Genomic DNA, 24,408 nt, shown 5'->3' on the forward strand with positions numbered 1-24,408 from the left:
ACCTAGTCAAAGTTGTCTCAAAGAGTGAGAGTTCCTCATATAACCCACATTTCTGATTACACCTCAGCATCTGCTGAAAAAGACTACAGCTGAGGGTTTTACCCCTGATCCTAGCTTTTAGTGTATCCCAAAGCATATTATCAGTGGCAGTACCTCTGTTTAGTGTGGAGTAGCCCTTTTCAGTGCTAGATTTAGTTGACTGGATGACTAATTATTTAGAATCTCACAGTAATTTAAACAATATGTAGAGTGTGGTTAAAAGTCCTGGACAAAATAAAAACTATTTATACTAGCTCTTTACTTGAGAGTCATCTCAGTGAACCCTCCTTGACGTGAATCAGTTCATACCCCCAAAGGATCACTGTGGCCAGGACTGAGGCTTAAGGCCTTCATTATGACTTTGGCGGTCAGCTAACCACCAAGCCGGCGATGGCGGTAGTACTGCCGTCAGGCTGGCATCGGAGGCCGCCAAATTATGACCACAGTGGTGATCCCGCCCATATACAGCCAATGCACTGTCTGAACTTCCAGTGCGGTCTGGCCACTGACCACCGCAGTTGCCATCTTCATGCCGGCAGAACACCATTAACGCCCACCATATTACACCACCGCAGACCGCTAGGATTTCCGGGGTGGGACCACTGCCATGAAAAGCCTGGCAGAAATTACCCATATAAAAGGAGACACTCATGTCCAGGGACACAGAGGAGTCCGCGGCGCCATAGAACCCGAACTGTAAGTCCTGATGATGCTGTACCATGGGAAGGGAATCCAGGAGCAGAGACGTCAATGAAGATGACAATGGTGAGTACAACTGCCTAGCACATAAGGGAGGGAGGGGACAGTAACACACCCACACACATGACACACACCATACACACATACCACACATGCAGAACAATCCTCTGAAAAGTACAACAACAATATGAGCCAGAAGTCAAGAAAGCCAGGACAAATACCACTGTATTCTGGTGGGAATAGCGACCGCACAAAAGGAGGTGGCAGAAGATGACACTGTTGGGGTGGTCCCACAGGGGTCTGCCACCACCAGGGAGCTTACATCGGAGGAGGAATCAGAGTCTGTGGTTGTAGTTCCTGTTTCCCCCTTGGTGCTCCCCTCACTCTCCAACCCACTGGTCCCCTTTGTGGACACTTCCCCCTGGGTCCCGTGAGCTGCAGCCCCCCCTCTCACCAGTGCCCCTGCTCCCTCACCAGATAATGCTAATGCACAGAAGGACAGGAGAAGAGAAGGAGAGAGGGTGGAGGAGAACGAAAGGGAGCACAGGATCAAAAACAGCAATAACAGCACATATGGCACACACATCACAGTGACTCACTGGTAATTACACTGTGCAGTAACAACCACAATACCACAGCATTGCCTGGGAACAACAGCTGAAATGAACTCAGCAGACACAACCATCTACACATCTACTGAGACTCACTAATCCATGTCTGCCTGTTGACACAGGCACAGCTACACCACTCCGACAAAGTGACTGCATAATGTGCAATCGCCAGGTCACACCAACTAGGCGGTGGACAGCAGGGCATCATTCCAACACCGATGAGTTAGGATGTAGGCCCTTACTGAAGCTAGAATACCAGCAAATTACCAATACCAATTGTACATACCACTCACCATAGCTATGCAGACCTTAACAACATAACCTACAGGGGCATATTGAGGCATATACTGACCATTACCTTGCACCCAAGCAGCATTCAAGGCATCAGGAATTAATTTAACACAGTATGTACTCACCCCCTTGTGGCTGCTGTGTTGCTCTCAAGTGCCCATCCAACTCTGGGTTGGCCACTGCCAATATGCAGCCAGTGGGGGGGTCGGGTCCGATGTGCACACCTCCCTTGTTGGGAGGACATCCTCAGCTAGGCCTCCGCAGACTTCCTACCCAGCGTCACAGGTCCTCCCTTCTCTTTCTGCAGTGGGTGCTCTTCCGCCTATGGACCCCCAGGGTCTGCACATCCTTGGAGATGGCATGCCATGATCCTTCCTTCTGATGGGTGCTGATGTGCGTAGGAAACACAGACAGAAGGACAACATTGACTGCACACTACATTCTGTTACAGCAATGGACTACATACTGCATTGATCCCACATTCATCTTACACATAACTCGTACCTCTGTGTACATATTGCAGGCAGAAAAAAACACTCCCTAAAGGACACACTGCCTGCACACACACACACATCTACATACAGTCATGTTGCATCCAAAATACCCAAAAAGGTGCTCACCTGTTGATCTAGAGGCCAATATAACTGTCCATATAAGGGTAGAACCCCATCCACAAGCTTTCCCAGTTCTTCAGATGTGAAGGCTGGGACCCTCCACCTTGCAGCACGGGCCACTGTGGGTGCCCGACACAGGACACATCAGCCCACGCAGTGGAGGTGTTGATAGGGTGAGAGTCAGGAGTCAAGTGACAATAGCTTCTGAAAATGGCAGTCACGTCTGTGGCGGTAATCACCGTCACTGCCAGCAGTGATCTTCATTGGCCTCTGTGCTCCACGGACTTCAATGTTAACCAATGAGGAGTTGCACGGCGGTTCTGACCGCCCTCCTCTATGACGTCAAACACCAGCAGATTGAAATCACTTTCACCAGTCCTCTGCATGCAGGGCAGGCAGGTGCCTTACATGAGGATAGTACTCATGGCAGTCAATTAAATGTGTGTCATAGATCCAGATTGTACATACCAAGGCAATTCTAAGCCGTATACATATTTTGTTTTGGTGGGATACTCTGGCTCTTCAATGAGATCGCATACCAGTGCACTGCTTGCAGAAGAGTAGTTGACAAAAGATGTAAAATGTGATGCTGCAAATCACATCTCACTACTTCGACTACATCTGTGAGGCACTATGGCAAATCAATAAGAATGTTTGGTTTCAGAAGTCCGTTTGCATATAGAGAGCACAAGTGCAGATTCCAATCATTGATTGCCTGAAATGTATGAGACAGCTCTGTTTACTGTGATGTTGTGTGTCTATCCTTCCTGCTGTGACACACTTGTGATGTTTGGTTTGTTTAGATACCAACCACTGCAGAGGAGGAGAAGGAATGCAACCGTGTACTGACCCCTAGTCGACTTGGCTACACTGGAGAAACGCCATAGTATACTCACCTATCCTCTGGACAGGGCCACAATCATTGAATTGTGTGCACAATTGGAGCCAGATCTCATTCCTGCTATTCATAATTCTACTGCAATACATCCTACAGTACAGGTGCTGTCAGTTCGCCACTTCTTGGCCAGTGAATTATTCCAGGTGACTGTGGGCTTGGCTGCAGGTATGTCACAGACAATGTTTTCTAATGTGCTGAGTAGGGTCTTGACTGCCTTGCTGAAACACCTGGGCAGCTCTATCTCATTCCCCCACAGTGATGATTTGCCCACTGTGAAGACTGTTTTCTATACAATGGGACACATTCAAGCTTGAAATTCAAGCGGTCCTGAAGGAGAGGTCGGTATAGGCGCACAGAGAGCGCCCACCTTTGATGCAAGTCTGACTATAAAGGGACGCTCCCTCTCCAGGATACCAGAGGCTACTAGCCTCGAGTGTTAGGGTCCTCCCCAGGTATTTCCTTGGTTAAGGTAGGCCCTTCCTCATCCCCTTTTCTATTGTGATTATTTCTGCAGCACTTAAGAAGCATATGCAACAGGGATCCAACACCCTAATGAATGCCCAGAGACCCTCCATAGCTCAATTATAAGGGCAGAAACATGTCGGCTACTTCTTTTAGATAGGTGACCTTGTGAGTCATTGCTCTCACACTGGTTCCCCATTTCTTTTAATCACACCACACAGAACCTTCTATTAAACTCACCCGGGTATCTGAGTAGGTGTTTTTATTTCCCTAGCATAGCTGGATCCCCCTTTCCAGAAATTAAATTAATTTACGCACTCCCTCCTGTTCTTTTAACAGTTAGGTTGAGTCCGCCCAGGTGGCACTGTCCTACCTGGGTGGGGCTAGGTGGTCATATGATGAAGCATGACACTATATAGTGTGTGAGACCACCTAGTACGTAAAGGAAATTTTCCTTCCCCCCCCTTCAGACCTTACACCACTCCATAGTTCACCTACAGTTTACCTCTAGTCGAGGCATACGATTGGTCTAGTGTCACAATTGGCGCACTATCGACCTACTTACAGTTACAAGAACCCCGTACACTCATTTGTGATTTAGGATCCCTACTCTACTCCTGTGGAAAGGTCTGCCAGATAATGGTGACTTGCTGCATGCTCACAATTTGGTCCTCAGACGGCATGTGCCAAGGAGGGGGAGACAATGCTTCTGTGGCAGTAGGGACACTGAAGAAAGTGATGAAGATGGGGAGGAGGAGGATGTGGACAACAGGACACCTCTGATACACCAGTACCTCCAATGACACTCAGGTAAGACTGTACTTCTGTTCACACCACCATTACAATTAAGAGCTGTGTAGCAGTTATGATGTACCAAGCGCAAATGTGTGCATTTTGTAACTTGACAATGTTCCATCTCCGGTCAGTCGTGCCAGAAGTATGATGAAATTCATAAAGCTTGTTCAGCCTATGCAATGTATCAGGTGTTTGCATTTTCTAATACATGCCCACATCAAACTGTGTTGTCATTCCATACAGTACTTAGCATTTGTTGCTGGGAATGCTATGTGAGTTACAATGTGCTTACACAACCCATCTGTGACTTCATTGTCCCTGACAGTTTGGCCTAGACTAGGTAGTCCAGAGGAGGGATTGATATACTGATAATATGGCATAGCTAATACTGTGATATCTTCTCTGAGGGTCTACATTAGTTGTTTCACTTCACTTCTGGTGTTTGGATTCAATTACAATCCAAATTTCTGAGTTGATGTGACCAGCTGAATGCAGGCTGTTTTGTTGCTGGGTCTCACTTTCCTCTACTACCTTAAACTTCTCCTTTGAATGTCACTAATTGTGTCCCTTTTTACAGATGTTGGTGTGGTCACTACTATGAACTCATGTAATGCCTACATACTGCTTTCACAAAGTTTGGTGGATGTGACTTGTGGCATGCCCTTACACTGGTTATGTGTACCCGAAGATGACTGTACATTGGATGGATCCACACTTTTGGGGTGATTCTGACCCCGGCGGTACGAGACCGTAAGCGGGCCCCACTTTGAATTTCACTGTCTGCATTGCAGACAGTGAAATTTGCGACGGGTGCAACTGCACCCGTCGCACCTTCCCACTACGCCGGCTCCGTCGGAGCCGGCTTCCTCGTGGGAAGGGTGTTTCCCACTGGGCTGGCGGGCGGCCTTTTGGCGGTCGCCCGCTAGCCCAGTGGGAAAGCCAGAATCACCGCAGCGGTCTTATGACCGCGGAGCGGTGTTCTGGAGGGGGGAACTCTGGCGGGCGGCCTCCGCTGCCCGTCAGAGTTAGAATCACCCCCTTTATGTTACATTTGCACAGGATAATAAAGGTCATCAAGACATTGCATATTGCTGAAATTAAAGTACAAATTCTTCAGTTGTGTTAAAGTATGTTTATTGAAAGGGCAAAATGGAAGAGATAGTGCAATAGAGTGGGGTGATGGTGGACGAAATCTTCAGTGTAGTAGCCCAGTAAGTTTGTAGCACAGGTCCAGTGTTCATGGGGCCATAGGAGAAGGAGCAATGGCAGTCCAAAGTAAACAAGGTGTCTCTGTGGCATACAAGGGAGACATGTAGGAGAGGCTCACTTCCAGGCAGTGGTTTGGGTCTTGGCTACAGTCTATGGTGGCTGTCTGGGTTGCAGGAAACATTTGCGGGGTGGTTCTTCTGCTGCAGAGGGAGGGGTGCTGGCAGTCTCTGAGTCCTGTGGCAGGTCCTCCTGCTCACTAGCTTCAGCAAATGTGGAGGGCTGGTCAGTACACTGGCTAGTGGAAGGGGCCCGCTGGTATGTTCTGTACTCACGCATGATGGTAGCCATATCACTGTACACCCCTGCAATTGAGACCAAGGTGGCATTGGAGGCCTGCAACTGCTGCATGACCTCCTGGTGGTGTTCTCTCTTCAGCCTCTGGTTCTCCTGCAAGATGGTAAGTACCTGGCCCATCCTGGGATTTCTGGAATGCTTCCAGGACATGTGACAATGCCTCCTGGGCAGCCGGTTCCCTGGGTTGGCATACCCCTTGGCACACAGATATCCTCCCGCTGGCCCTAGCCCCCTGTTCCTGTGTCCCCTGAACTGTGTGCCCACTTCTGCTGACACCAGGACCTTCTTCGTCTTGCCTGTAAAGTGTTGATTCTGGTCCCTGTACAGGTGGGCACACTGTTGATTGACATGTCCTGGGGATAGAGGTGTGGGGACATTGGGTGGCGGCTGTGGTAGAGAAGTCCGATGTGGGGTGCTCTGGGGTGGATTGGATGTTGCCTGTGGTGTCTGACTGACCAGTGGTACCAGATGGGCCAGGGAGATCTTCCAGGTCCAGATATCCAGAGCTGCTGTCATTACTGGGGCCTTCTTCTGGTGGAGGACTTGGGTTGATGTGGCACATGCTGCCAGCTGACATTGGCTGGGGTACCTGTGGACATGTATTAAGGCCCTCATTACAACCCTGGCGTTAAAGGCTGCTGACTGCCGTGCTGATGGCCGCCAACATACCGTGGCCGCGGCGGAAATCCGCTACAGGTATTATGACCCACATCTAGAAATCCGCCACAATACAGACACCCACACAAGTCTGCCACACCAGAGGTCAGTGATAAACTGGCAATATCCAAACCCACACCGTTATGCCAACAGGACTACGCCCACAGTATCACGACCCACGAATCAATGCTGCGGTCTTTCAACCACGGTAAACCATTGGTGGTACACACCGCTGTGCTCAAAGTACACACACACTTACAAAACACAACCACATTGGACAATTCAAAATACACACACCTGACACATATACACACACCACACCCACACACTCACACTACTATAAAACACCCACCCACATTACCCACAACCCCTTACACCAACATTTTTGGAAGAAGCAGAGAGAGAGAATAGCAAAGACAACACAAGCATCCAGAGGCACACAACACAATCACTCATACACCATCCACACACCTCAAAGAACACACCACAACACATCACCCCACACATCACATCAACCATCACCTCACACATCACCCACACCACATCATGGCACCTCAAAGACACCCAAGGTTTTCTGAGGAGGAGCTCATGGTCATGGTGGAGGAAATCATCCGGGTAGAGCCACAGCTAATCGGATCACAGGTGCAGCAGACATTCATTGCAAGGACGATGGAGCTAAGGCAGAGAATTGTCGACAGGGTCAACGCAGTGGGACAGCATCCAAGAGCACAGGATGACATCAGGAAGAGGTGGAACAACCTATGGGGGAAGGTGTGTTCTGTGGTATCCAGACACCAGGTAGCCATACAGAGGACTGGCGGTAGACCCCCACCTCCTCCCTCACAACTAACAACATGGGAGGAGCAAGTCTTGGCGATCATGCATCCTGTGGACCTCACAGGAGTAGCAGGAGGACTGGACCCTGGTAAGTCAAATCTTTACTATTATATCCTACACCCTACCTGCATGCCATCACCCATCACCCCAACACCTCGCAGATACCCCACTATCACAGCCCACACAGTCCAATAACAAGCCCTGCATGTGACAACAATGCATGGACACCCATCACAGACCTGCATGGACACCCATCACCAAAGCATGTCCAGTAGAGAGACTCAGCCAGGGCACAAAATCATCACTCACACAAGGGCCAAGGCGAAAATGGTAACACAGGAGTAGAGGGAAAATCACCCATTGCACAAGATGGCACACACAGATACAATAACTATGCATTAACACCCCAACAGGACCCGTTCCCAATGTCATCAGACAGGAGGTGCCAGCCATGTCCTGCCCCCCACAGAAGGGGCCCACAGTGATGACAGGAGCTCTGCACTCCTGGATCATGATGACCAGCCCGGCCCATCAGGGACCTCTGAACAGTTGTTTCCCCTGCCACAGTCCCAAACCACCACTGAACCTCCCCCCTCCCCTCAGGAAACACCACCACAGCACCCACCCAGCGGTCCCATGCCACTGTCCCCAGAACACGTCAATCAGCAGTGTGTCCACCACTACAGGGACCCCAGGCAAACCCACTAACTCATGACGATTAGGGACCTGGGGTCAGTGGCAGTGGGCACACGGGTCAGGCGACAGAGACACAGGACAACAGGGAAACTGGGAGGACTGCTGTGCAACAGGGGGTGGACAGGCCCAGGGAATCCACTCTCCACGAGGCACTCTACAACATCGTGGGAGCATACCACCATTCCCAGGAGACCATGGGCACGGTACTGGCCATGTTTCAGGAGACCCAGCAGCTGCAGGAGGAACAGTACCTGGGGATTAGGACGGACTTAAAGTCCATTAACACCACCCTGGTCACCATAGCAGGGGTGCTGGCAGACATGGCCAACATCATGAGGGAGACAGTGGCATGCCACTGGGCCACTGACACCAGCCCGAACTATGAACAGCCCTCCATGTCTGCCGGTGCTAGTGGACAGGAGGTCCTGCCACAGGACCAACAGGCCACCAGCACCCCACCCCCTGCAGAAGGAGAACCACCCTGTCAACGGTCACTGCGATCCAGGCACAAGACAGAGAACATTGCCAAGACCCCTGCCAGGAAATAAGACTATCCATGACAGGTTGGGGTAACCAGAATCACCTGCGAATGTGGAGAGATATCTGCTAGACATACACCATCCCTTAGGGACTATCCCGAACCCAGACACCTATTCATACTCTGTGGGGACCTTGGGCTCACCTATTAGCCACACACGGTGCCTCTGGAGTTGGCCCATCACATAAGGGATGCTGCTATTCCTCAAAATGTAAGCATCATGCACAGAGCCAGGATACTTGGCATTCACATGAGAGATGTACTGGTCTGCCAAACACACCATCTGCACATTCATTGAATGGTAGCTTTTACGATTTCTGTACACCTGTTCATTCCTGCGGGGGGGACAAATACCACATGTGTACCATCAATGGCACCAATGATGTTGGGAATATGTCCCAGGGCATAGAAGTCACCTTTCACTGTGGGCAAATCCTCCACCTGGGTGAAAACGATGTAGCTGCGCATGTGTTTCAACAGGGCAGATAACCCTGTGGTCAACACGTTAGAGAACATTCGCTGTGACATCCCTGATGCCATGGCCACTGTAGTTTGAAAGGAACCACTGGTCAGGAAATAGAGCACTGACAGGACCTGCACTAGAGGGGGGATACCTGTGGGATGGCGAATAGCTGACATCAGGTCAGGCTCCAATTGGGCACACAGTTCTTGGATTGTGGCACGATCAAGTCTGTAGGTGATAATGATGTGTCTGTCTTCCATTGTCGACAGGTCCACCAGGGGTCTGTACACTGGAGGATGAGGTCATCTCATCATCTATCCCAGAGGATGTGCCCTATGGAGGAGAATGGTGAGCAGAGGGTCATATACCACATAGGTTGCACACAGGTGTTTTGCACTAATGTGATTTAATCGGTGTGTGGGGTTGTCTGTCTGTGTTTGTGCCCAAATGTGCTGTGACGCAGTTAGGTGCCCTGCCATGCGTCCCCTTGAAATGGCAGCTGCCTGACCTGTAAGGAGGGACAAGGGGAAATGAGGTAACTGCGCTGGCGTTGTGCAGCGTCGCGGTAGGCAGTCGAAGACCGCCGCGCAATTCAGCATTGGTTATTATTGGGCCCCATGTGTTCCAGAAGCCAATGACGATGTACGCCGGCAGTGAAGGTACGCACCGCTGCGGACGTGACCGCCATTTTCTATCTGTTCCAGCACTTGATACTTGACCTTCAACAGGAGAGGACCTACACTGCAAGTGCTGCTGTGACCTGAGTCTGGAAGCGACAATGGCTACAGTGTCTGGAGAAAGGGCCCCTGCCTTCACGCAGAGGAGTTGGACAAACTGGTGGATGGGGTCCTCCCCCAGTACATGGTACTCTACAGTCCTCCAGACGAACAGGTGAGTGCACTGTGAGCATGATGGATGGGACATGAATGTATGAAGTGGTGTGGATGGAAGAAACTTGTTAGGGGGGCTGTGGCCTGCATGTGAGGATGGTCAGTGTATGTGTTTCAGGGCATGGGTGGGAACTGGTGGCCAATGAGTAAGAAGAACCGGACGGGGGAGTAAGATCCATTCTTACTTTACCTTTCCTCTAGGTCAGCGCCCACCAGAAGAAGGGTATTTAGTGTGCCATCGCCAAGGAAGTGCGGACCCTGGGGGTCTATCATAGATGGAGCACCCACTGCCGCAAGAGATGGGAGGACCTGCGCCGCTGGCGCAAGAAGATGGTGGAGGCCCAGCTGGGGTTGGCCTCCCAACGTGGAAGGGGTGCCCGTCACACCATGACCCCCTGATGTTCCGGATCCTGGCGGTGGCATATCCAGAGTTAGATGGACGCTTGAGGGCATCACATCAGCCACAAGGGGGTGAGTACAGTCTCATTCAGCTGACTCTGCATGCTTTACGAGGTGTCTGGGTGGGGGATGTGGGCTGTGGGTTCCCTTAGGCCAGGGCAAACGTGGTAGGGTAGGTCTCTTATTAGACAGGCTTTGTGCCACCCCAACCCCAATAGTGGTAGTGGCCATCTATAACTAGTCTGGCTCCTGTGGGTTCCAGGTGTGCAGCAAATGGGATTAGGCATAGTCCCCAAGGGGCAGTTGATTTTCCTAAGTACTGTTAGTGCATGGGCTAGTGCATAGGGCTACTCCCTGTGTGTTGTGTCCGCCAATGGTAGTGGTGTTGCTGGCATTGACAATGTGTCCCCTCTGTCTTTCCCCCCTTTCTGTTTTGTCACCCTGACCTTGTGTGCATTAGAATCATCTGGTGGAGGAGCAGTAGCACCGGAGCAGGAGGGAGCTGCAACTCACATGGCCCAGTAGGGTGAATGTACGGAGTCTGAAGGCACCAGTGGGACGGAGGGCGAGGGGAGATCCACGACGGGGACAGGAGGGGACACCAGCGACAGCGACTCCTCCTCTGATGGGAGCTCCCTTGCAGTGGCGGGCACATCTGTGCCCACTGCAACAAAAGGTACAGCCACCGCCCCTCCTACCAGCACCGCCCTCTCAGCAGCCCCTCAGCGTGTTTCCCGTGCCTGCTCACCCAAGAGGGTGGGCATCCCCTTCGCCCCAGGCACCTCAGGCCCTGCCCCAGTCAGCCCTGCTGCCCTCAGTGAGGAGGCTATTGACCTCCTGAGATCCCTCACTGTTGAGCAGTCAACCATTTTGAATGCCTTTCAGGGTGTAGAGAGGCATTTGCATCATCAAATACATACCTGGAGGGCATTCATTCTGGCACGGCGGCCCAACAGAGAGCATTTCAGGCTCTGGCCTCAGCACTGATAGCAGCCATTGTCCCTGTGTCCAGCATCCCCCCTCCAACCTCCACTACCCAGACCCAATCCTCTCTTGCTCAGCCGATCCCAAGCACACCATCAGACCAGCATGCACACACATCAACATACAAAAGTGGCTCAGGCAAACATAAGCACCACACATCCCACAGGCACTCACACAAGCACCATACCCATGCAGACACGCCAACATCCACTGCCTCCACTGTGTCCCCCTGCTCCACGTCCTCCACCTCCCTCCCAGTCTCAACTCCACTCACACCTGCATGCACTTCATCCTCAGCCACTACCTCCATCACCAGCACGCCCATCACCACACACCACTCACGTGCAATCACCACCCTCACTACCATGCACACGCCCCCTGTGTCCTCTCCCAGTGTGTCTGTGAGCCCTCCTCCCTCAGTACACAAACGCCGGCACAAACCCACTCAACAGCCATCCACCTCAAAACAGCCTCCAACCCATGCACCTTCACCCAAACTCAGCAGACATACACCTCCTACAACCACTACCTCTTCCTCCACTTACAAACCCCCTCTATCTTCTCGTCCCAGTCTGTCTAAGAAACTTTTCGTGGATAGCATTGACCTCTTCCCTACACCCCCACGCCCATCCTTCCCCTAGGGCCAGGTTGTGTCGAGCCCTGACCAGCACCTCAGCCACCAAATCCTCATCCAGTGTGGTCCCTGCTAGTCGAGGAACATCGAAGGGGGCACCCATCAGGGCTGCCAGTGTGCCACCTAGTAAAGCCAAGGACCACCCTATTCCACCACCTGCCAAGGTAAACAAGGAGCCAGCATACTGAAGAGAAAAGCCATACCAACCACCCAGCAAGGCCTCTTCTAGAACCAAAGAGGACAGTGCCAAGGTTCCAGCAGCGACTTCCAAGGTGGGGAAGGGACACAAGAGCAAAGGGAAGTCAGCTCAGGGCACGGAGCCTCTGGGTGAGGCACTGGTGTCACCCCTTTCGCAAGACAGCCCAGCAACATGTACCCCGGTGGGCACCGCCGCTATGACCGCCACCTGCACCGCCACCTGCACCGCCACCTGCACCGCCATCTGCACCACCATCTGCACCGCCACCTGCACGCCAGCTGCCTCAACTACAGTCACAATCATCATCCCCAGTGGGCAGCCTTCTGAGGCTTCAGGAGACTGCCTGGTGTCTCCCTCCACAAGTGTAGACACCTGCACCACCGGCAGCATCTCCGTTGCGGACATTGCCGCAGCCACTGCCACCTGCCCCACGACGTGCCCAGCAAGTGCCACTACATCGGACATCAGCAGCATCCCCAGTGGGCAGGTGTCCGAGGCTGCAGGAGATGTCCTGGACCCTGCACCCTGCACACACTACATGAGGCACCACAATCAGCACAAGCAGTACCAGCAGTTGGCAGGCTAATTCGCCGCAGGGAGGAGTGTGTCTCTGCCGTCATAGAGCATCATGCCACCTGTTACCGGTAAATCTCGTGGCTCAGTGAGGGAATGGGAACTGCCACACCGCTGCTGCAGCATCACTGGGCACCAGGTCCCCTCCAGAACCATTGGAGAACAGAACCCACTACCCCAGTCCTTGGCGGGATGAAGTAGCCTGGGCACCAGGCCCCCTCCAGAACCAGTGGAGAACAGCATCCGCTAGAGAGACTGTGGCTTTGCACTCCCCAGGACCAAGCAGGGGGCAAACCACCCACTTGAGAGACTTGAGAGACTGTGGCTTTGCACTCCCCAGGACCAAGCAGTGGGTAACCCACCCACTTGAGAGACTGTGGCTTTGCACTCCCCCAGACCAAGCAGTGAGCAAACCACCCACTTGAGAGACTGTGGCTTTGCACTCCCCAGGACCAAGCAGTGGGCAACCCACCCACTTGAGAGACTTGAGAGACTGTGGCTTTGCACTCCACAGGACCAGGCAGTGGACATGGAGCCCCCTCAAGGAGCAGTGGCGTCGTTCCATTATCCGGCTGAGGTGCCCTCCTCCCCTTCCCCCTGAGGTGCCTGTTTTTTTTCGACCTGATGCCCCTGCAGTTTCTCTCTGTTTTGAGGCAGGTGTAATGTGTGGGCTGCACCCATGCTTTTTGGGACCACTTTTCCACGGACATTTAATGGGGCAGTGTACGGACTTGCTGTAAATATTTGTCTATAGTGATGATTTAAAGTTATCTTTGTCTATCTAATTATTCGATTATTACACTTGTTTAACTCATTTCATTTGGACCTTTCATTCGTCCAGGGGGTGACGGGGTGTATCTGTGATGTTATTGGATGTGTATCTGTGTATGTTGTTGTGGGTGCGCGTTAGGGGTGTGGCGTGTTGTGTGTTGCGTGTGTGTGTCTCTCTCTTTTTCCTCCCCGCGTCCCCTGTGTACTAGGTGCAGTACTCATCGTAGTCGTCGCCACCGTCTTTGATGTTCCTGGTAGATGAGGAGGTAAACCGACATGGGGAGGACCTGTAACTCGGGCTCCATGGCGTCCTGGTTCCTCGTTGGGTGTCAGGAGGTGAATGTTTTCCTTTCTGTGTACTGTTTCCGCCGTGCTTTTGATGGCGTTGGTACCGCCCCGGAAAAGCTGGTGGATTGGTGCCTTGTAATAGTGTGGGTGGTACATTGTCTTCCACCTGTCTGTTGGCGGTGACCACTGCGGTGTTTGTTTCTACGACCGTAGTGGTCGGAGTGTTAAAGTGGCTGTCTGTGTTGGCCTGTTTCCGCCATGGTCGATATTCCATTTGTTTTACTGCCGGCCTGTTGGCGGCATTACCGCCGCTTTATGACCGACCGCCAAGGTTGTAATGAGGGCCTGTGTTTGTTAAATTCATTCTCAGATACATGTTGTCAACTGTGGGGGGCAGGTAGGGGTCAACCGCCAGTCTTCATGACGGAAATGTGGTACCTGGATGCAATTGCAAGCACCTTCCCCGTAGGTCTTCCACCTCTTTCTAATGTCACCCCTTATGTGTGGATAGGTTTCCACGGAGTTCACCTTGTCCACGACTCTCCGCCATAGCTCCATCTTCCTGTCAATGGATATCTGCTGGACTTGTGCACCGAACACCTGTGGCTCTACCCTAACAATTTAATCTACCATGACCAGCAACACCTCATGAGTGAAACGGGGCATCCTTTGTGGGAACATGCCAATTGTGTAGTGGGTGTAGTGTGTGTGTTGTGCAGAGGGCGGAATGTTTGGTGTGGGTGAAGAGGATGTGAATATATGGGATGCTGTGAAGTAGTAATTGCGCCCAGAGTTGTTGTGTGTGTTAAATGTAGAGGTATGGTGTGTGGTGGGTGAAGGGTGTATAGGTGGTTGTGGTTTGTGTCTGCAGTTCTGGAAATGTGTGGGCTGTCAACGTGTAGCTTGAATTTTTCGTTTGCAAAGAATTGTGGTGTTGTGTGGGGGTATGTTTTATAGTGCTGTTGGTGGGTGTGTGTACGAAAGTACTATCTTGCCTGGCATGTTACCCCCATTTTTACTTGTGTGTCAGTTTGTTTTTGCCTGTCTTACTGGGATCCTGCTAGCCAGGACCCCTGTGCTCATAGTTTGTTGACTAAGGGGGTCATTCTGACCCTGGCGGTGCACCGCTGGGCATTCTGACCGCGGCGGTTCAGCCGCGGCCAGAAACGGAAAGTCGGCAGTGTCCCGCCGACTTTCCGCTGCCCTTGAGAATCCTCCATGGCGGCGGAGCGCGCTCCGCCGCCATGGGGATTCTGACACCCCTACCACCATCCAGTTCTTGGTGGTTCTCCCGCCGGGAACAGGATGGCGGTAGGGGGTGCCGCGGGGCCCCTGGGGGCCCCAAAAAGAATTTCAGTGTCTGCCTAGCAGACACTGAAATTCGCGACGGGTGCAACTGCACCCGTCGCACCTTCCCACACCGCCGGCTCAATTCTGAGCCGGCGTCCTCGTGGGAAGGGTGTTTCCCGCTGGGCTGGCGGGCGGACTTTCGGCGGTCGCCCGCCAGCCCAGTGGGAAAGCCAGAATGACCGCCGCGGTCTTTTGACCGCAGAGCGGTCTTTCGGCGGGAACCGCGTGGCGGGCGGCGACCGCCGTCCGCCGCGGTCAGAATGACTCCCTAAATGTGTTCCCTGTGTGGTACCTAACTGTGTCACTGAGACTCTGCTAACAAGAATCGCAGTGCTTATGCTCTCTCTGCTTCTAGAATTGTCACTGCAGGCTAGTGACCATTTTTTACCAATTCTGATTGGCACACTGGAACACCTTTATAATTCCCTAGTATATGGTACCTAGGTACCCAGGGTATTGGGGTTCCAGGAGATACCTATGGGCTGCAGCATTTCTTTTGACACCCATAGGGAGCTCAGACAATTCTTACACAGGACTGCCACTGCAGCCTGAGTGAAATAACGGCCACGTTATTTCACAGCCTTTTTACACTGCACTTAAGTAACTTATAAGTCACCTATATGGCTAACCCTCACTTGGTGAAGGTTAGGTGCAACGTTACTAAGTGTGAGGGCACCCTGGCACTAGCCAAGGTGCCCCCACATTGTTCAGGGCAATTTCCCCGGACTTTGTGAGTGCGGGGACACCATTACACATGTGCACTACATGTATGTCAATACCTATATGTAGCTTCACAATGGTAACTCTGAATATGGGCATGTAACATGTCTAAGATCATGGAATTGTCCCCATGCCAAATATGGTATTGGGGTGCCAATCCCATGCATCCCCGGGGCTCCAGCATGGACCCCGGGTACTGCCAAACTAGCTCTCTGGGGTTTTCACTGCAGCTACCGCTGCTGCCAACCCACAAACAGGCTTCTGACCTCCTGGGGTCTGGGAAGCCCAGTCCCAGGAAGGCAGAACAAAGGATTTCCTCTGAGAAAGGGTTTTACACTCTCTCCCTTTGGAAATAGGTGCTAAGGGCTGGGGAGGAGTAGCCTCCCCCAGCCTCTGGAAATGCTTTGAAGGGCACAGATGGTGCCCTCCTTGCATAAGTCAGTCTACACTGGTTCAGGGATCCCCCAGCCCTTGCTCTGGCATGAAACTGGACAAAGGAAAGGGGAGTGACCACTCCCCTGTCCATCACCACCCTAGGGGTGGTGACCAGAGCTCCTCCAGTGTGTCCTAGACCTCTGCCATCTTGAATGCAGAGGTGTGAAGGCACAGAGGAGGCCTCTGAGTGGCCAGTGCCAGCAGGTGATGTCAGAGACCCCTCCTGATAGGTGCTTACCTGGATTAGGTGGCCAATCCTCCTCTAAGGGCTATGTAGGGTCTCTCCTGTGGGTTTCTCTTCAGATAACGAATGCAAGAGCTCACCAGAGTTCCTCTGCATCTCTCTCTTTGACTTCTGCCAAGGATCGACCGCTGACTGCTCCAGGACGCCTGCTAAACTGCAACAAAGTAGCAAGACGACTACCAGCAACATTGTAGCGCCTAATTCTGCCGGCTTTCTCGAGTGTTTCCTGGTGGTGCATGCTCTGAGGGCTGTCTGCCTTCACCATGCATTGGAAGCCAAAAAGAAATCTCCTGTGGGTTGACGGAATCTTCCCCATGCTAACGCAGGCACCAAACTTCTGCATCACCGGTCCTCTGGGTCCCCTCTCATCTTGACAAGCGTGGTCCCTGGAACACAGGAGCTGGATCCAAGTGACCCTGACAGTCCAGTGGTCCTTCTGTCCAAGTTCAGTGGAGGTAAGTCCTTGACTCCCCACGTCAGACAGTAATCCTGTGTACTGCATGAGCTGCAGCTGCTAGGTCTTCTGTGCACTTTTGCAACGAATCCTTTGTGCACAGCATAGCCCAGGTCCCCAGCACTCTGTCCTGCATTGCTCAACTCGCTGAGTTGACCACATGCTTCATGGGACCCTCTTTTGCAGTGTTGAGATGACTGCCGTGCTCCGATTTCTTGAAAGCCTGCTTCTGCGTGGGCTCTCTGTGTTGCTGAGTGTCCCCTCTGTCTTCTCCTCCAAGGGGTGACCTCCTGGTCCTTCCTGGGCCCGTGCAGCACCAATTTTCTTGAACTGCGACCTTTGTGGCTAGCAAGGCTTGTTTGTGGTCTTTCTGTGTGGAAACAACTATGCATCCTCAAGCATGCCGTGGGACATGTTCTGTGCAAAGGAGAAGTTCCTGGTATCTTTTGTTGTTGCAGAATCTTCAGCTTCTTCCACCCGGAGGCAGCCCTTTTGCCCCTTCATCCGGGGTTTAGTGGGCTCCTGCCCCCCCAGACACTTGCATGACTCTTGGACTTGGTCCCCTTCCTTTACAGGTCCTCAGGTCCAGGAATCCATCTTCAGTGCTTTGCAGTCAGTTGTTTCCTTTTCAGAATCTCCTATCACGACTTTAGTGTGTTTTCTGGGGAGGTAGGGTAACTTTACTCCTACTTTTCAGGGTCTTGGGGTGGACACCCTTAGTGTTTTCTTACATTCCCAGCGACCCTCTACACACTACACTAGGCCTGGGGTCCATTCGTGGTTCGCATTCCACTTTTAGAGTATATGGGTTGTGTTGCCGCTAGGCCTATTGCATCCTAAAGTATTCTACAGTGTTTGAACTACTTTTCTAACTGTTTACTTATCTGATTTTGGTTTGTGTGTATATTTTGTGTATTTTACTTACCTCCTAAGGGAGTATATCCTCTGAGATATTTTTTGGCACATTGTCACTAAAATAAAGTACCTTAATGTTTGGTAACTCTGAGTATTGTGATTCTTATGATAGAATGCTATATGATATAATTGGTATAGTCAGAGCTTTGCATGTCTCCTAGTTCCGCATAAGCTGCTCTGCTATAGCTACCTCTATCAGCCTAAGCTTCTAGAACACTACTAATCTACTAATAAGAGATAACTGGACCTGGCACAAGGTGTAAGTACCACCAGGTACCCACTATAAGCCAGACAGCTTCCTACGGTGTGAATGGTGGAGAAGTGTGGCTCAATGGTTAGAGCAGCAGACCCTGATGCAGAAATCTGGCCCGGGACCAGGGTTCAATTCCCTCCTCGGAGGGTCTTGGGCTCAATTTCCTCAGATCTGATAATTCTCGCATCGGTGCTTAATCTAATTCATAGGTCCCACTCTGTAACTCTTGGCAATAGCTTGCTTAATCTCCACAACAGCCTGAACAGCGCTGGGATGCCTGGCTTCATCTTGGAGGTTGCCCAGGAGTGGGCACCTCACAGGGAAAAGCCAGGAGGGGTTCCACAGCTGTATGCGTACAGTGCCTTGACACCCTAATGGGTGAGTAGTGTGCTATACAAGTACGAAGTTTACAGTTTATGTGTGTCAGGTGTGGGTTTATCATTCTGACCAATGTTGGCTTCTGTTGGTGAGGAGTGGACAAATTGACTGGCACGGTACAAACTGCCAATGGGAAACCGCCATTGAGTGACCGCTGTGGTGATTCGTGGGTCATTATTTGGAGGGATGTGTGTTGTAGGCGTGGTGGGGAGGGTATTGGGACTTACCCTCTCACGCCTTTGTTGGGTTTGGCAGAATTGTACTTTTGGTTGCTTTCGGGCAGTTTTATGTCTGTGATTCATGATCTGGTGGGTGAATTGCTGCCTCCATATCGGTCTTTTGATGGCCGTCACCACAGTGGTCTTTGGTAAAGACTGGCAAAGTCATACTGAGGGCCTAAATATTCATCTGTATAACTTTCGCCAGGACTGGCATACCGAAAGAGTGGAAAATATAATTTTTCCATTCTATTTTCTGGAAAGTAGACCAAGCCTGAAATTTAGTATATTCCACTCCATGTTGAAGCATGGCAAGAATTCTAACTTTGTATATATAAATGAAATGCCTGTACTGTCTTTTCTCAAGATCTTCATAATGGACAATTATAGTCCCCTTATAGGCCTTTGTCTTACCACTCTGCTGATCGATGTGATGTTTAATGCTGAGACTATACAAGATACTTTTTCTAAATATTTATAAAAAGGGGTAAGTGTAAACATTCTCCATTTCCTTCACACCTAACACCCAATAATAAGAACTATTTTTCTATCCAACATTAAGGATTTGTTTTTTTTTCAGAGTGATACACCTCATCCAAGATGTGTTGCATTCTGGCTTGATCAGACAGAATCAGCTCATCTGATCCTAAGTGAAGGGCAGGATGAAGTTGTTTGGATGAGTAAATACTCTTTGCAAATTTTAGAAGTCTAATGAGAACAGCAGGAGAGCTAGTAGGCAGTCCTGTTTTATGTTTTTCCATGTTTCCATTCACACAGAGTCCTGTACATATTTCTATTAATTCCTTGCACCATGTTCAGGAATTTAGAACAATTATTAGTTTCAGAAGGGTCACCATTATCTTACGATCAGCCACATTTTTCAAGAAAGTGGGCCTATCAACTTGATCAAAGTCTGTTGAAAAATAAAAAAAACAGCTATACCATTTGCTGCATAGCTCTAACACCCAGACCTGATTGTTTACATAGTGTAATACTTTAATGCTTTCCACATGCCAGAATACCCTTAGAAAAACCGTCCCCATGAATTCTAAGAGTGCTTTCTGACAATAGTTTTATGCTGATTTTTACAAACCCTTTGTGAACCCTTTTGAAAATGGGAAAGTATTATGCTTCCACCCAAGGAGTTAGGAATAACTTGTGTTATGATTTAGTATTGGAACAGGGGGAGTTAATAGGTTACCTTATAAAACAGGGATTACAAAGTACATCTGAATTGGAGTTGTGATACTTGATGAACTCAAGAGAGCCCTCTTTGTTATTAGGTGGATATAGTTTGAAAATACAATCAATCAATTTTGTATGCAGAATTTGTATTGCTGAACTATGTACTCTAGTTGTCAAAGACCTTGCTATAGTTTGACACAATTATCTGGACTTATTTTTCAGAGCTGAACTATGTAAATCATGTCATAACATATCTTCCTGCTTTCTTTTCATGTCCAGTTTGTTTCTTTATCTTCTTCACACGCATACCGGTGAAATTAATTGTTTCCATAGTGGCTTTTTTTTTTATTTGAATACATCTTTGTTGGCCGATTATATATAGAAATGTATGTACAAACTGTTGAAATTTCAGCAGTCACTCTACAAAATGAATGCAACCACAGGACTTTGAATCTCTAAAGTATCCCTACACAGATTCCACCCAGTGTCCCACAGTGGTGGCACAATCATGTTTGTACTTAAAAAAGAGTAACCACCTGTTTTATTCCTTAGTTCCAGTCCCTGTGATGCTCCCATTCAGTTGGCAACTTTATCTTATTTTGAGATCCACAAGAGATAGAGATATTAAAAAATAAAAAGGACCTCTGTGAGGTTAAACAAAAATCAACAAATATCCCCTGAACTCTATTACTGAGGTGAAGAAAAGCACCATAGTTACAAGAATAATCTACTAAAAGTAAAATAATTATGCCATCATATGCATGACATGAAAGACCTGCACTGGCTCCCAGTCAACAAGAGAATCACCTTCAAACTCCTCACCCACTCTCACAGAGCACTGAACAACATCGGACCAGAATACCTCAACAGATGATTCTCCTACACCTCGACCCGGCATCTCTGCTCCGCCGACCTCGCCCTCGCACCCATCCCACAAGTCCGCAGAACTACAACCAGCTGTAGATCATTCTCGCACCTTGCCGGCAAAACATGGAACACTCTTACCACCCATCTGCGCCAGACCAAAGACCTCCTTACCTTCAGGAAAGTTCTCAAGACTTGGCTGTTCAAGCAGTAGCAGCACCTCCCCTTCCTTCTCCCCCTCCTCTTCTCAGCGCCTTGAGACCCTCACATGTGAGTAGTGCGCTTTACAAATTCCTGATTGATGATTGCTTGATTGACCTACATTGGATAATATGGCAAGGCTAATGATTAACCTAAGGAGAGTTTGCTAACAGCAAAGGGTTCTATGTTTCTTGAAGATAGATAATAGTTTAGAATTTATTGAAATTCCAATGTATGAGCATCTGATAGTAATCATACCACATTCCAAGACCAGATCAACAATTTATTGTGGGTAATTGAGCTTACGCCATTTGCCAGGAGTAATCACAAGCCCAGACAAGGAGTTTGCTTCCTCTCTGCACGTCCTGGGGGTTATGCTCTCACTGGTTGGTAATATTTACAAACCTGATGTCTGGGGCACAATGGGTTGTTAAAGAGTTGGCTCCATAATAAGCTTGGGTAGGGACAAAACTAGATTTAAATGAAAAATAGGGGCTGTTGCATTAATTCTGATATCATCCTCTAAGTATATTTTTCAAGCATGACTAATTATAGAAATAACGTCAATTATTTTCTCTGAAAGAAGAGTTATAGCCGGAATGATCTTGAGGTTGATCTCTATCCTGGATTTCAAGAGAGAAGTCATCCTGCATTACAATCACTTTAATTCTGCTAAATGTACTAAATAGAGTTGGGGTTGAATATGAATGCATAACATGCATTATAAATTTAAAAAAGGTCTAGATTCACCAAAAAGATCAATAAATTTGACTACTGAGTAAATTGGCGTAATGCATCAGCATGGTTGTTAAATTGCCAGAGTCATAAAGGCATGTGTGCCCTTGGAACATATATAGCAATATTAGCATCATTTGTTTTGAGCTAATGTGGCGATGTGATGGCAAAAATGCCTTGCCATATTTACAAGAGCAGGCGTTTAAAGGAGGCACATCCTTGTTTTCAGTGGGCCCTAATGTGCTTTCCAGGATTAGCATGAACATTTTTAGTGTTAATCCTGCAATGCACCAAACTAGCATTAAAAAGTTTGACGTCAATTCCCTAACTACCGCCATGGTGCACCGTATGTTTAATACGGCGAAAGGATGGTAGCGTTAGGGGGGTGCTAAGGGGCGCAAGAAAACTGATGCTGCATTAGCTACAGTGCCACTTTTCTTAAACCTGACCCATAGTATTTGCGATATTGATGATGTTTTCAATATCTGCTCGTTCTGATTCATGAACCAGTGGTCTCGCAGTCTGGTGCATTCTTTCCTGCTTTTCTTTTTTTTTTGTCCTGAGAAGGCGAGAACTTTACACGGCCAAAACACATTGACTTTCATTGCAGAGGAGTCATGCCAAAAACATTTTTTTTATGCAAATTGAGCTGACTGACAAAATGCAAGGAAATAAATGGAGGTTTCTCCAGTTAAACCCTTGTTGTGATTGTTACTTCCTCAGTGTGCTATGGATAGAATGACCACTTAGACACCTTCTAGCTGAATATGTTTGGGAGATAAAAAATAAATATATTAATATTGTAATATTTGCTTTCTGACTAATGTATTGCATATTATTGCACAATGTGCTGTCTATCTAACTAATTGTATATTTTTGGTCATTAGTGTGATCTAATATATCCATATATGTATATATCGAAATTCTGGAAGAACTCAAGACCTAGATATCGGTTAGCATTATCAAACTATCTCACTAATATATCCATCAGGCTTGCCTAAATCAGGTTTCCAATGACAATTGAATGTTTCATTTTGAATACACTATATTGCTTATATTCGATGCCTACAGCACCCTACCTTCTGTATTGTCTAGAAATAAAGTGTGACATGGGCATCTTAGAAATAATTGTTCTGGGGCACAGCTTTTTAGTGAGCATCACTAAGTTGCCCCCCTTTTATGAATTCTCCTGCTTTATCAGAACACCCCATAGGGTCTATTCAAAAACTGTATTTTGTAGTACGTACAATAGTACTACAAATGTACTACAATATGATTATCACAAACCTACGTTAGGAAACATACAAATTATTTTACTGTTTGTTTTGTGTTTTTGTGTCAAATTTTAACTTTCCCTGTACTTTACCACAGGGAGATTCTGAAGTTGGGGCAGACATCACCACATGGTAATATATAGAAAAAAAATAAACAACTTTATTAAACTTGGAAAAAGTTTGTAAAAACATTTAATTTTTTATATTAAGGTAAAGGTATTTTATATATTCATTTTAAATGTTGAAAAAGAGGATAGCACTACTAGTATCAAGTAGGTATTTTATAAAAAAAAAAATTAGTAAATAAAATTGAAAATAATTTTCTAAAGTTTGAATCAAAAAATATGCTACATAAAGTAGAAAATATAAATTTCTTTATTATGCATTATTCATTAATAAAAGTGATTTATTGTATTATTTAAAAGTAATGTAGTATATGTTATTGTAAGTTAGGGGTGGGCTATAAACTCCTCTCTGCCAGCGGAGTTTGCAGAGTTGTGCCACTCTGCACTTCACTTGGAGCATAGAGTTCTTCAAAAACTCCACCAACTGCCATGTAGCGAAGTTTACCAGCGCCCACCCCTAATCATAAATTGTTTTCCTTTTTCTGCCATGCCTTACTAAGGCAGATGAGTCTGACGTTGCCCTTTGTTGACATAAATTGCCCTTCATGATCTGAGGAGTCGTGCATCTTCGTCCCGGCTCCCAACATGGGGGGATGTTCCGCTCTGTTTGGATTTCCTTTTCAAACATAAATTCGACCATGATGCATAGGGTGCGCATGCGGATACATAACAAAAACACCTTTGCACAGAAAAGTAAATGATTAACACGCTACATTATTTACTTTATTGCAAGGATTGTAAAATGTAGTTTCTCTAAGGTTGCTTTAGCACAAGAAGAAACGCTCTTCGCTTTAGCCATACTCAACACAAAACCCTCACTGGTTTTGTTTTGCGACCACTTATATTATCTTTAAAACCCTATCCTATGATGGGAACAGCTCAGCATGAAACATTTGGGAAAGACATTGTAACAATAATTGAGAAGTGTCTACGTAACACTCTCCTCCCGCACTCAGTTGTATAATACAAATGGGTTTCATGCAATTAGTATTTACCCACCACCAACAGTGATTTCAATTTAATTTCATTTTATTTGCCACACAAAGGATAACAGGCTGGATGGCCTCTGCTGAGATGTGAGACGGTCACATACACATGATAACGCATCCTTCTATGTCAATTTATACACATTAGGACTCGTTTTAGGCCGATGAAT

Source organism: Pleurodeles waltl, chromosome 1_2, assembly GCF_031143425.1.
Source record: "Pleurodeles waltl isolate 20211129_DDA chromosome 1_2, aPleWal1.hap1.20221129, whole genome shotgun sequence".
Taxonomy (NCBI): Eukaryota; Metazoa; Chordata; class Amphibia; order Caudata; family Salamandridae; genus Pleurodeles; species Pleurodeles waltl.